This window comes from Mustelus asterias, chromosome 1, assembly GCF_964213995.1.
Source record: "Mustelus asterias chromosome 1, sMusAst1.hap1.1, whole genome shotgun sequence".
Lineage (NCBI taxonomy): Eukaryota > Metazoa > Chordata > Chondrichthyes > Carcharhiniformes > Triakidae > Mustelus > Mustelus asterias.
Window position 1 is genome coordinate 174,635,070 of NC_135801.1, and position 12,772 is coordinate 174,647,841.

Here is a 12,772-nt window from a genome sequence, read left to right on the forward strand (position 1 = left end):
TTGGTGAGGCCATATCTAGAGTATTGTGTGCAGTTTTGGTCTCCTTTTCTGAGGAAGGATGTTCTTGCTCTCAAGGGAGTGCAGCAAAGGTTTACCAGGCTGATTCTGGGGATGGTGAAAAGTATTGTTTCTTGCGTGCTATACAGACAAAGCATACTGTTCATAGAGAAGGAAACGAAAGAGTGCAGAATGTATAAGGAGAGATTGACTAGGTTAGGATTGTTTTCGCTGGAGTTCAGACAAATGAGGGGGGATCTCATAGAGACTTATAAACTTCTAACAGATCTCGACAGGATAGATGCAGGGAGGATGTTCCCGATGGTGGGGGAGTCCAGAACCAGGGGCCACAGTCTGAGGATTCAGGGTAGACCATTTAGGACAGAGGTGAAGAGACATTTCTTCACCCAAAGAGTGGTGAGCCTGTGGAATTCATTACCACAGGAAGTAGTTGATGCCAAAACATTGAATGCATTCAAGAGGCGGCTGGATATAGTACTTGGGGCGAATGGGATCAAAGGTTACAGGGAAACAGCAGGATTAGGCTATTCTGTTGGATGATCATATTATACCTCTCCAAATGTTCATAAATCCTGCCTCTCAGGATCTTCTCCATCAACTTACCAACCACTGAGGTTAGACTCACCGTCTATAATTTCCAGGGCTATCTCTACTCCCTTTCTTGAGTAAAGGAACAATATCCACAATCTTCCAATCCTCCGGAACCTCTCCTGTCTCCATTGATGATGCAAAGATCATCGCCAGAGGCTCAGCAATCTCCTCCTTCGCCTCCCACAGTAGCCTGGGGTACATCTCATCCGGTCCCGGCGGCTCATTTAACTTGATGCTTTTCAAAAGCTCCAACACATCCTCTTTCTTAATATCTACATGCTCAAGCTTTTCAGTCCTCTGCAAGTCTGCACTACAACCACCAAGATCCTTTTCCATAGTGAATACTGAAGTAAAGTATTCATTAAGTACCTCTGCTATTTCTTCCAGTTCCATACAAACTTTCCCACCGTCACACTTGATAGGTCCTATTCTTTCACGTCTTATCCTCTAGCTCTTCACATCCTTGTAGAATGCCTTGGGGTTTTCCTTAATCCTGCCTGCCAAGACCTTCTCATGACCCCTTCTGGCTCTCCTAATTTCCTTCTTAAGACCCTTCCTATTAGCCGTATACTCTTCTAGATCTCTAACATTACCTAGCTCCCTGAACCTTTTGTAAGCTTTTCTTTTCTTCTTGACTAGATTCATTACAGCCTTTGTATACCACGGTTCCTGTAACCTACCATAATTTCCCTGTCTCATTGGAACGTTGCTATGCAGAACTCCAGACAAATATTCCCTGAAAATTTGCCACATTTCTTCCGATGTTTCTTCATGATATTAATGAATGGTGGAGCAGGCTCAAAGGGCCCAATGGGCTCCTCCCTATCCTATCTTCTATGTTTCTATCTTTCTATATTTAATATGCCGACGTGCAGCCGACTACTTCTGGGCACTGGGAATTCTGGGCTTTCTTTGATACACCTGCTTTGATCCAGCAACATTAGAAACATAGAAACATAGAAAAACTATAGCGCAATACAGGCCCTTCAGCCCACAAAGTTGTGTCGAACATGTCCCTACCTTAGCGATTACTAGGCTTACCTATAACCCTCTATCTTACTAAGTTCCATGTACTTATCTAAAAGTCTCTTAAAAGACCCTATCGAATCCGCCTCCACCACCGTTGCTGGCAGCCCATTCCACGCACCCACCACCCTCTGAGTGAAAAACTTACCCCTGACATCTCCTCTGTACCTGCTCCCCGGCACCTTAAACCTGTGTCCTCTTGTGGCAACAATTTCAGCCCTGGGAAAAAGCCTCTGACTGTCCACTCGATCAATACCTCTCAACATCTTATACACCTCTATCAGGTCACCCCTCATCCTTCTTCTCTCCAAGGAGAAAAGGCCGAGCTCACTCAACCTATCCTCATAAGGCATGCTCCCCAACCCAGGCAACATCTTTGTAAATCTCCTCTGCACTCTTTCTATGGCTTCCACATCCTTCCTGTAATGAGGCGACCAGAACTGAGCACAGTACTCCAAGTGGGGTCTGACCAGGGTCCTATATAGCTGCAACATTATCTCACGACTCCTAAACTCAATTCCTCGATTGATGAAGGCCAGTACACCAAACGCCTTCTTAACCACAGCCTCAACCTGCACAGCTGCTTTGAGCGTCCTATGAACTCGGACCCCAAGATCCTTCTGATCTTCCACACTGCCAAGAGTCCTGCCATTAATATTATATTCCGCCATCCTATTTGACCTGCCAAAATGAACCACCTCACACTTATCTGGGTTAAACGCCATCTGCCACTTCTCCGCCCAGTCTTGCATCCTATAAATGTCTCGCTGCAACTTCTGACATCCCTCTACACTATCCACAACACCTCCAACCTTTGTGTCATCAGCAAACTTACCAACCCATCCCTCCACTTCCTCATCCAGGTCATTTATAAAAATCACAAAGAGTAAGGGTCCCAGAACAGATCCCTGGGGCACTCCACTGGTGACCAATCTCCATGCAGAATATGACCCATCTATAACCACTCTTTGCCTTCTGTGGGCAAGCCAGTTCTGGATCCACAAAGCAATGTCCCCTTGGATCCCATGCCCCCTCACTTTCTCAATAAGCCTTGCATGGGGCATCTTATCAAATGCCTTGCTGAAGTCCATATATACTACATCTACTGCTCTTCCTTCATCAATGTGTTTAGTCACATCCTCAAAAAAATTCAACCAGGCTCGTAAGGCATGATCTGCCTTTGACAAAGCCATGCTGACTATTCTTAATCATATTATACCTCTCCAACTGTTCATAAATCCTGCCTCTCAGGATCTTCTCCATCAACTTACCAACCACTGAGGTTAGACTCACCGTCTATAATTTCCAGGGCTATCTCTACTCCCTTTCTTGAGTAAAGGAACAATATCCGCAATCTTCCAATCCTCCGGAACCTCTCCTGTCTCCATTGATGATGCAAAGATCATCGCCAGAGCCTCAGCAATCTCCTCCCTCGCCTCCCACAGTGGCCTGGGGTACATCTCATCCGGTCCCGGCGACTTATCGAACTTGATGCTTTTCAAAAGCTCCAACACATCCTCTTTCTTAATATCTACATGCTCAAGCTTTTCAGTCCTCTGCAAGTCTGCACTACAACCACCAAGATCTTTTTCCATAGTGAATACTGAAGTAACGTATTCAATAAGTACCTCTGCTATTTCTTCTGGTTCCATACAAACTTTCCCACCATCACAATTGATAGGTCGTATTCTTTCATGTCTTATCCTCTTGCTCTTCACGTCCTTGTAGAATGCCTTGGGATTTTCCTTAATCTTGCCTGCCAAGGCCTTCTCATGACCCCTTCTGGCTCTCCTAATTTCCTTCTTAAGACCCTTCCTATTAGCTGTATACTCTTCTAGATCTCTAACATTACCTAGCTCCCTGAACCTTTTGTAAGCTTTTCTTTTCTTCTTGACTAGATTCATTACAACCTTTGTATACCACGGTTCCTGTAACCTACCATAACTTCCCTGTCTCATTGGAACGTTGCTATGCAGAACTCCAGACAAATATTCCCTGAAAATTTGCCACATTTCTTCGTACATTTCCTTGAGAAAACCTCTTTCCAATTTAAGCCTCCAATTTCCTGCCTGGTAGCTTCATAATTTCCCTTACTCCAATTAAACACATTTCTAACTTGTCTGATCCTATCTCTCTCCAATGCTATTGTAAAGGAGATAGAATTATGATCACTATCTCCAAAATGCTCTCCCACTGAGAGATCTGACATCTGACCAGGTTCATTTCCCAATACCAAATCAAGTACAGCCTCTCCTCTTGTAGGCTTATCTACATACTGTGTCAAGAAACCCTTCTGAACACATCTAACTCCTCCCCATCTACACCCCTTACTCTAGGGAGATTCCAATCAACATTTGGGAAATTAAAATCTCCCATCACGACAACTCTGTTATTATTACACCTTTCCAGGATCTGTTTCCCTATCTGCTCCTCAACATCCCTCTTACTATTGGGCGGCCTGTAGAAAACACCCAGTAAAGTTATTGACCCCTTCCTGTTCATAACCTCCACCCACAGAGACTCCGTAGACAATCCCTCCATGGTGTTCATCTTTTCTGCAGCCGTGACACAATCTCTGATCAACAGTGCCACTCCCCCACCTCATTTGCCTCCCTCCCTGTCCCTTCTGAAACATCTGAAACCCGGCACTTGGAGTAACCAGTCTTGTCCCTGAGTCATCCAAGATTCTGTAATGGCCACCACATCATATTTCCAAGTAGTGATCCACGTTCTAAGCTCATCCACTTTGTTCACAACACTCCTTGCATTAAAATAGACACATCTCAAACCTTCGGTCTGAGCGCTCCCCTTCCCTATCACCTGCCTATTCTCCCTCTCACACTGTCGGCAAGCTTTCTCTATTTGTGAGCTAACCTCCTCTCTCCCAGTCACTTCAATTTGATTCCCACCCCCCAACCATTCTAGTTTAAACTCTCCCCAGGAGCCTTAGCAAACCTCCCCGCCAGGATATTGGTCCCCCTGCCTGGGATTCAAGTGCAACCTGTCCTTATTGTACAGGTCACACCTGCCCCAAAAGAGGTCCCAATGATCCAGAAACCTGAATCCCTGCCCCCTGCTCCAATCCCTCAGCCACGGAATTACAGGAAATTATAGGTCGGCATGGTAGCACAGTGGTTAGCACTACTGCCTCACAACACCAGGGGCCCAGGTTTGATTCTCGGCTTGGGTCACTGTCTGTGTGGAGTTTGCACGTTCTCCCCGTGTCTGCATGGGTTTTCTCCGGGTGCTCCGGTTTCCTCACACATTCTGAAAGACGTGCTGATTAGGTACATTGACCTGAACAGGCGCCAGACTGTGGTGACTTGGGGAATTTCTCAGTAACTTCATTGCAGTGTTAATGTAAGCCTTACTTGTGACTAAACTTTACTTTAAATTCAAAATAGGCACTCATTCCCATAATGAAGAGAAGAATTGAAGAAGTAAGAATGTCATGCTTCAGTCATGATGTGGAGATGCCGGCGTTGGACTGGGGTAAACACAGTAAGAAGTTTAACAACACCAGGTTAAAGTCCAACAGGTTTATTTGGTAGCAAGCTTTCTCGTATTTGTGAGCTAACCTCCTCTCTCCCAGTCACTTCAATTTGATTCCCACCCCCCAACCATACTAGTTTAAACTCTCCCCAGTAGCCTTAGTGTGGCTTTTGCTACCAAATAAACCTGTTGGACTTTAACTTGGTGTTGTTAAACTTCTTACTATGCTTCAGTCATACAGGGCATTGGTGAGACCACAGCTTGAATACTGTGTGAATACTGTCTCCTTATTGAAGGAAGGATGTAAATGAGTTGGAGGAGGTTTACTAGATTGAAACCAGGAATGAGCAGGTTGTCTGATGAGTAATGAACTAAGAACAAAGAAAATTACAGCACAGGAACAGGCCCTTCGGCCCTCCAAGCCTGCACTGACCATGCTGCCCGCCGGAACTAAAATTCCGTACTCTTCCGGGGACCTTATCCCTCTATTCCCATCCTATTCATGTATTTGTCCAGACACCCCGGTCAATGTCATATCCGCTTCCACTACTTCCCCCGGCAGCGAGTTCCAGGCAGCCACCACCCTCTGTCTAAAAAACTTGCCTCGTACATCTGACAGATTGGACAGGCTGGACTTGTTTTCAGAGAGTTTAGAAGAGTGAGGGGTGATTTGATTTGATTTATTATTGTCACATATATTCGTGTACAATGAAAAGTATTGTTTCTTGCACGCTATTCAGACAAAGCATACCGTTCATAGAAAAGAAATGAACTGGGTGCAAAGTGTAGTGTTACACTATTAGCTAGGGTGTAGAGAAAGACCAACTTAATATAAGATAAGTCCATTCAAAAGTCTGACAGCAGCAGGGAAGAAGCTGTTCTTGAGTCAGTTGGTACACGTCCTCAGACTTTTGTATCTTTTTCCCGATTGAAGAAGGTGGAAGAGAGAATGTCCGGGGCCCGCGGAGTGCGTAATTATGCCGGCTGCTTTTCCGAGGCAGCGGGAAATGTAGACAGAATCAATGTATCGGAGGCTGGTTTAAGTGATGGACTGGGCTACGTTCACAACGCTTTGTAGTTTCTTGTGGTCTTGGTCAGAACACGAGCCACATCAAGTTGTGATACATCTGTGGTGAACCATAGTTGGTTACCACTATGAGTACTGAACCATAGATGGTCAGCACTATGGGTACTTGTAGATATGTTACTGTTGTCACTGTTGGGGTTAGGGTTGGGCTGTTCTACCTGTTGATATTGTTCTGTGGTACACTCCAGTTGGCTCCGCCTACCTGGAGGAGTATAAAGGTCACTGCACTGCCTGGTGACCCTTTAGCCTGGGATTGTATTGCATATAGTATGCTCCATTCTTGTTAGTAATAAAAGCCTTTATTTCCCGGGTACGATCCAGCCTCCCGAGTGATTTAATCGTGCATCAATTTTATTACTAACAAAATTTTGGTAAAAAAAAACCATGGAGCAAATGTTGAAACCCGATCGGCTTACTTTAGATCCATGTGCGGCGGGAGCGTCAAACACTTTCGACCATTGGTTAAAGTGTTTTCAAGACTACATCGATGCCTCAACAGCCATTCAAAACGACGCCGATAGACTGCGGGTCCTCCACGCAAGGGTAAGCGACACCGTATACTCATCAATCCGCGATGCCCAAGACTACAAAGGGGCCATCAAACTACTTAAGAAACTGTACAACAAACCGCCAAACGAGATCCATGCTCGACACCTTCTAGCCACTCGACGGCGGCAGCCCGGCGAAATGACAGGACAGTACCTGTGTGAACTACAGCAGCTAGCCAGAGCCTGCAACTGCAAGCCAGTGTCGGCGGCCCAGGATACGAACGACTTGATCCGAGATGCGTTCGTGGCGGGAATCGGCTCATCGTATATTCGCCTGCGGCTGCTAGAGCAAGGTAACCTAGACCTCGCTAAGACGGTGGAATTGGCTGACACGATGGAAACGGCCTCCAGAAGTCTAGAAACTTACCCCACCAACCACGTGGGAACATCGTGGCAAGTACAGCCACCGACTCAACTTTACCCAGCGGCTCCGAAAAACTGCGCGATTGTGCTTTCAACCTCGGACCTGACGACGGCGGCAGCTCCAGGAGGCCCGCGGTGCTATTTCTGTGGATTGGCAAAACACCCTCGGCAGTGATGTCCAGCCAGAACGGTATTTTGCTCCGCGTGTGGGAAGAAAGGGCGCTATGCCAAAGTCTGCAGGGTCAAACCACCCTCCAAGCATAGCAGCGCGGCGTGTGATTCTCCAGAGCCTGTCTCCTTGTCTCCAGCTTCTTCAAGGTCTTCCACCACGTGCGATTCCAGAGCGCCGCCATTCCTAACGATGAAGACGCAAGACACGTGCGACCTGCAGGGGCCGCCACTTTTAGCGCCACCGACCACGTGCGATCCATGGGCGCAGCCATTTTGGTCGGCACCAACCACAGACGACCAGCCGGGGTCATCATCATCAACCATCTCAGCTGCCTGCAGTTGCACTCAAGACCCAACGGTGGCGTCAATCATCCTGGACCAGGCCAAGCCTCACAGACTCGACAAGTCCATGATGGGCATAGAGGTAAATGGACGCCTAATTCATTGTTTGTTTGACAGCGGGAGCACGGAGAGTTTCATTCACCCTGACACCGTGAAACGGTGCGGTATCCGAGTACGGACTGTCAGACAGACAATTTCGATGGCGTCGAGGTCCCGGTCTGTTACCGTGCTAGGGAGCTGCGTGGTCAACCTAACGGTGCGGGGCACAGTTTATGAGAACTTCAGGCTCCTCGTGTTACCGCACCTTTGCGCTCCAATACTCCTGGGACTAGACTTTATGGTCCACCTGAGGAGTGTAACCCTGCAGTACGATGGGCCACTCCCTCCACTTTCAGTGGGAGCACAGCAGCCTCCAAATTGCCCAGCGCGCTCCACGTGTAGCCTCTCGACGCTCAGAATCACCCCACCATCCTTATTTGAGAATCTCATGCCAGGCTGCAAGCCCATCGCAACCAAGAGCAGGCGTTACAGCGCTGAGGATCGGATCTTTATTCGATCTGAAGTTCAGCGGCTCCTCAGGGAAGGGATCATTCAACCTAGCTCTAGTCCATGGAGAGCGCAAGTCATGGTGGTTAAAACTGGAGACAAACCCCGGATGGTCATAGACTATAGTCAGACCATTAATAGATACACGCAGCTGGATGCGTATCCTCTCCCGCGCATATCTGACATGGTCAACCAGATTGCACAGTACCGGGTGTTCTCCACCATTGACTTGAAGTCAGCTTACCACCAGCTCCCCATTCGCCCAGAGGACCGAAAATATACGGCCTTTGAGGCGGATGGTCGTCTTTACCACTTTTTAAGGGTTCCTTTGGGTGTCACGAATGGGGTCTCGGTCTTCCAGTGTGCAATGGACCGAATGGTGGACCAGAACGGGCTGCGGGCTACCTTCCCGTACCTGGATAACGTCACCATCCGTGGTCATGACCAGCAGGACCACGATGCCAACCTCCTTAGATTTTTACACACTGCGTCTCGCCTGAATCTGACCTACAACAGGGAGAAGTGTGTATTTAGCAAGCGCCGCTGAGCAATTCTCAGATACGTGGTGGAAAACGGGGTCCTTGACCCTGATCCAGGCCGTATGCGTCCTTTGAACTTCCCCTGCCCACTAGCATCAAAGCACTGAGAAGATGCTTAGGTTTCTTTTGATACTATGCACAGTGGGTTCCCAATTATGCGGACAAAACCCGTCCGCTCATAAAATCTACCTCTTTTCCCCTAGCAGCAGAGGCTCGCTTAGCCTTTGAAGGGATAAAAGCCGACATCGCGAAAGCTACGATGCACGCTGTCGATGAGTCCATCCCCTTTCAGGTGGAGAGTGATGCATCTGATTTCGTCCTGGCCGCCACACTTAACCAGGCGGGCAGGCCCGTCACCTCTTTCTCTCGCACCCTCCAAGGCCCTGAAATTCGGCACTCCGCGGTGGAAAAAGAGGCTCAGGCCATTGTGGAGGCCGTCCGGCATTGGCGCCATTACTTGGCGGGAAAATGATTCACTCTGCTCACGGACCAGCGGTCCATGGCGTTCATGTTCAACAACACGTTACGGGGTAAGATCAAAAATGATAAAATCTTGAGGTGGAGAATCGAACTCTCCACCTACAACTATGATATCATGTACCGTCCGGGGAAGCTCAATGAGCCCCCAGACGCCCTGTCGCGTGGAACATGTGCAAGTGTGCAGGAGGATCGATTACAGGCCCTCCACAATGATCTCTGCCATCAAGGGATCACTCGGCTCTTCCATTTCATAAAGGCCTGGAGTCTCCCCTACTCAGTGGATGATGTCAGGTCCATAACCCGAAGCTGCCAGGTATGTGCTGAATGCAAACCGCACTTCTACCGACCTGACAGGGCACACCTCATTAAGGCCACTCGCCCTTTTGAAAGACTGAGTGTGGACTTCAAGGGCCCCCTCCCTTCGACAGATCGGAATGTGTACTTCCTCAACGTGATTGACGAGTACTCACGATTCCCTTTTGCCATTTCCTGTTCAGACATGACCGCTGCCACGGTTATCAAAGCATTACGGGATCTTTTCACCCTGTTCGGTTACCCCAGCTATATCCACAGTGATAGGGGCTCGTCATTTATGAGTGATGACTTGAGGCAATACCTGCTCTCAAAAGGGATTGCCTCAAGTAGAACGGACAGGTTGAACGAGAAAATGCTACAGTCTGGAAGGCTGTCTTACTGGCGTTGAGGTCTAAAGGTCTTCCAGTCTCCCGTTGGCAAGAGGTACTCTCTGATGCGCTCCATTCCATCCGGTCCCTCCTGTGTACGGCAACCAACGCTACTCCACATGAGAGGATGTTTTCCTTCCCTAGGAAGTCTTCCTCTGGGACCTCATTGCCGTCTTGGTTGATGTACTCAGGACCTGTCCTCCTGCGGCGGCATGTTAGGACCCGCAAGTCCGACCCTTTGGTTGAACAGGTCCATCTCCTCCACGCCAACCCTCAATATGCCTATGTGGCATATCCTGACGGGCGAGAGGAAACGGTCTCTATTAGAGATCTGGCGCCTGCAGGGGACTTGGAAACCCCAGTCGCTCCCACACCCCTAGTTAGGGACCCCTTGACCTTTATCTCCCCTCCTGACACGGCGCGGACAGTATCGGGACCACCACTTAATCCTCTTACTCCCGTGTACAGCTTGCCTGAGTCCAGGAGATTGTTGCCACCTCGAGGCGTGCTCGAGTCCAACAGATTGTCGCCACCTCATGGTCCACCCGTCCGTGAGGAACTGGAGGAGTCACTGGACACCGCCTTGGAGAGAAGGTCACCACGGTCACCAGAACCGGTGTTACCGCCAGTGTTGAGGAGGTCGCAGAGACGGTGCGGTCCTCCAATACGACTGAACTTGTGAATATATGAACAGTTGTTCTGTTTTTTCTTGCCCCGCCGGCCTTTGTTTTAAAGGAGGGGTGAATGTGGTGAACCATAGTTGGTTACCACTATGAGTACTGAACCATAGATGGTCAGCACTATGGGTACTTGTAGATATGTTACTGTTGTCACTGTTGGGGTTAGGGTTGGGCTGTTCTACCTGTTGATATTGTTCTGTGGTACACTCCAGTTGGCTCCGCCTACCTGGAGGAGTATAAAGGTCACTGCACTGCCTGGTGACCCTTTAGTCTGGGATTGTATTGTATATAGTATGCTCCATTCTTGTTAGTAATAAAAGCCTTTATTTCCCGGGTACGATCCAGCCTCCCGAGTGATTTAATCGCGCATCAACATCCAAAAAGGATGCTTTCTATGGTGCATCTGTAAAGGCTGGTGAGAGTCGTAGCGGATATGCCGAATTTCCTTAGCCTTCTGAGAAAGTAGAGGTGTTGGTGGGTTTTCTTAATGATAGTGTCAGTGTGGAGGGACCAGGGCAGGTTGTTGGTGATCTGGACACCACCTTCACTTTAAATCTTGATCTGGTGACTTGCTTGAAGTATGTAAGATCCTGAATGGTATTGACAATGTAAATGTGGAAAGGTTGCTTCCTCATGTGGGTAAGACCAGAACTAGGGGCACTGTATTAATATCAGAGGGTGCTCTTGTAGGACAGAGATTAGGAGAAATGTTTTCTCTCAGAGGGTTGTGCGACTTTGGAACACTATGGGCCTGATTTTACCATTTTCATTCTAAGTGCTGAATCTGGGCGTAATTCAGATCCAACTTGGGAATCTGCTTTCAGGCGCCCCCATACGCATTCAGCCTGAAACAAAAATCGCGAGTCTGAATCGCGCCGTGGGCGGAGCTTATCGCATCTGAAACGATCGGACCTCTGAACTGCGCATGCGCAGTTAGAAAAAAATTTGAAAAACGCGCCGCTGTCACATCGCTCACGGGCCGCAGAAAGCCAATAAAGCGGCCCAGGAGCGATGGCCCCGACAGACATCACCCCACCCCCACAACATATTGTCCCCCTTATCCGTTCACCCCGCCCCACTACCCAGACCGATCGCGACCCCCTGCCCCCTTCCCCCCCACCAATCACCTGTAGAGTGGCAGCAGACCCCCCCCCGTCCCCCCCCACCCCACCACAGATCCATCTGGCCTACCCCCCCCCCCCGAAGAATGATCGAGCCTCCCTCCTCCCCCCATCCCCTCCCGAAGAATGATCGGGCCACCCTCCTCCCCCCATCCCCCCACCAGAGAATGATCGAGCCTCCCTTCTCCCTTCCACCCCCCCACCAGAGAATGATCGGGCCTCCCCTCCCCCCCACCACCAACCAGACAACAATCTGGCCTCCCTCTTCCCCCCACCAGAGATACATCTGACCCACCTCACCCTCCTCCCCCCACCACCAGAGAATGATCTGACCCGCCTCCCTCCCCCCACCACCATCGATCTGAGTCAGAGAACTGTTGGAAGCTCTGAACTTACCTCTTCAGAAGCTGGAGCGCCCAAAATAGACCTTTGCAGAGCATGTCTGTTTCGCGCTGAATCTGGACACGCGAACGCAATGGTAAAGGGGGAAATGCTGGTAAAGTTGGGCGGGCAAATGCAAATGCATTTAAATCGCTGTTGCGCCCGTTTCGGGCGCGAATTGGATCGCAGCCATTTTCAGGCCTTAGTAAAATGGGCATCTGCGCAGACGCGGGCGCAGATCGTGTTAATGGCCTCACGCCCGACTTTACCAAGGTGAGTGGAAGGGGCACCTGATGAAGGGGCAGCGCTCCGAAAGCTCATGCTGCCAAATAAACCTGTTGGCCTTTAACCTGGTGTTGTGGGACTACTTACTCAGAAGGCGAGGTCATTCAATAGTTTTCAGGTGGAGGTAGATAGATTCCTGTTGGGCAGGGGCATCAAAGATTATCAGGTGTAAGTGGGGAATGTGAAACTCCACACTAACATATCAGCCATGATGTTATTGAATGGCGGAACAGACTCGAGGGGCCGAGTGGCCTACTTCTGCTCCTATTTGGTATGTTTGTAAGGGTTTTGGGCACAAGCCTCAACAAATGGGCATGAAAGACGGAGGAATCTCGGAAGGACGCAGGACAAGAAAAAAAAGAAGGCTTTATGCCTCAATTTCCTCGACCATCCCTCAATCACGCTTCCGTTTGGATGAA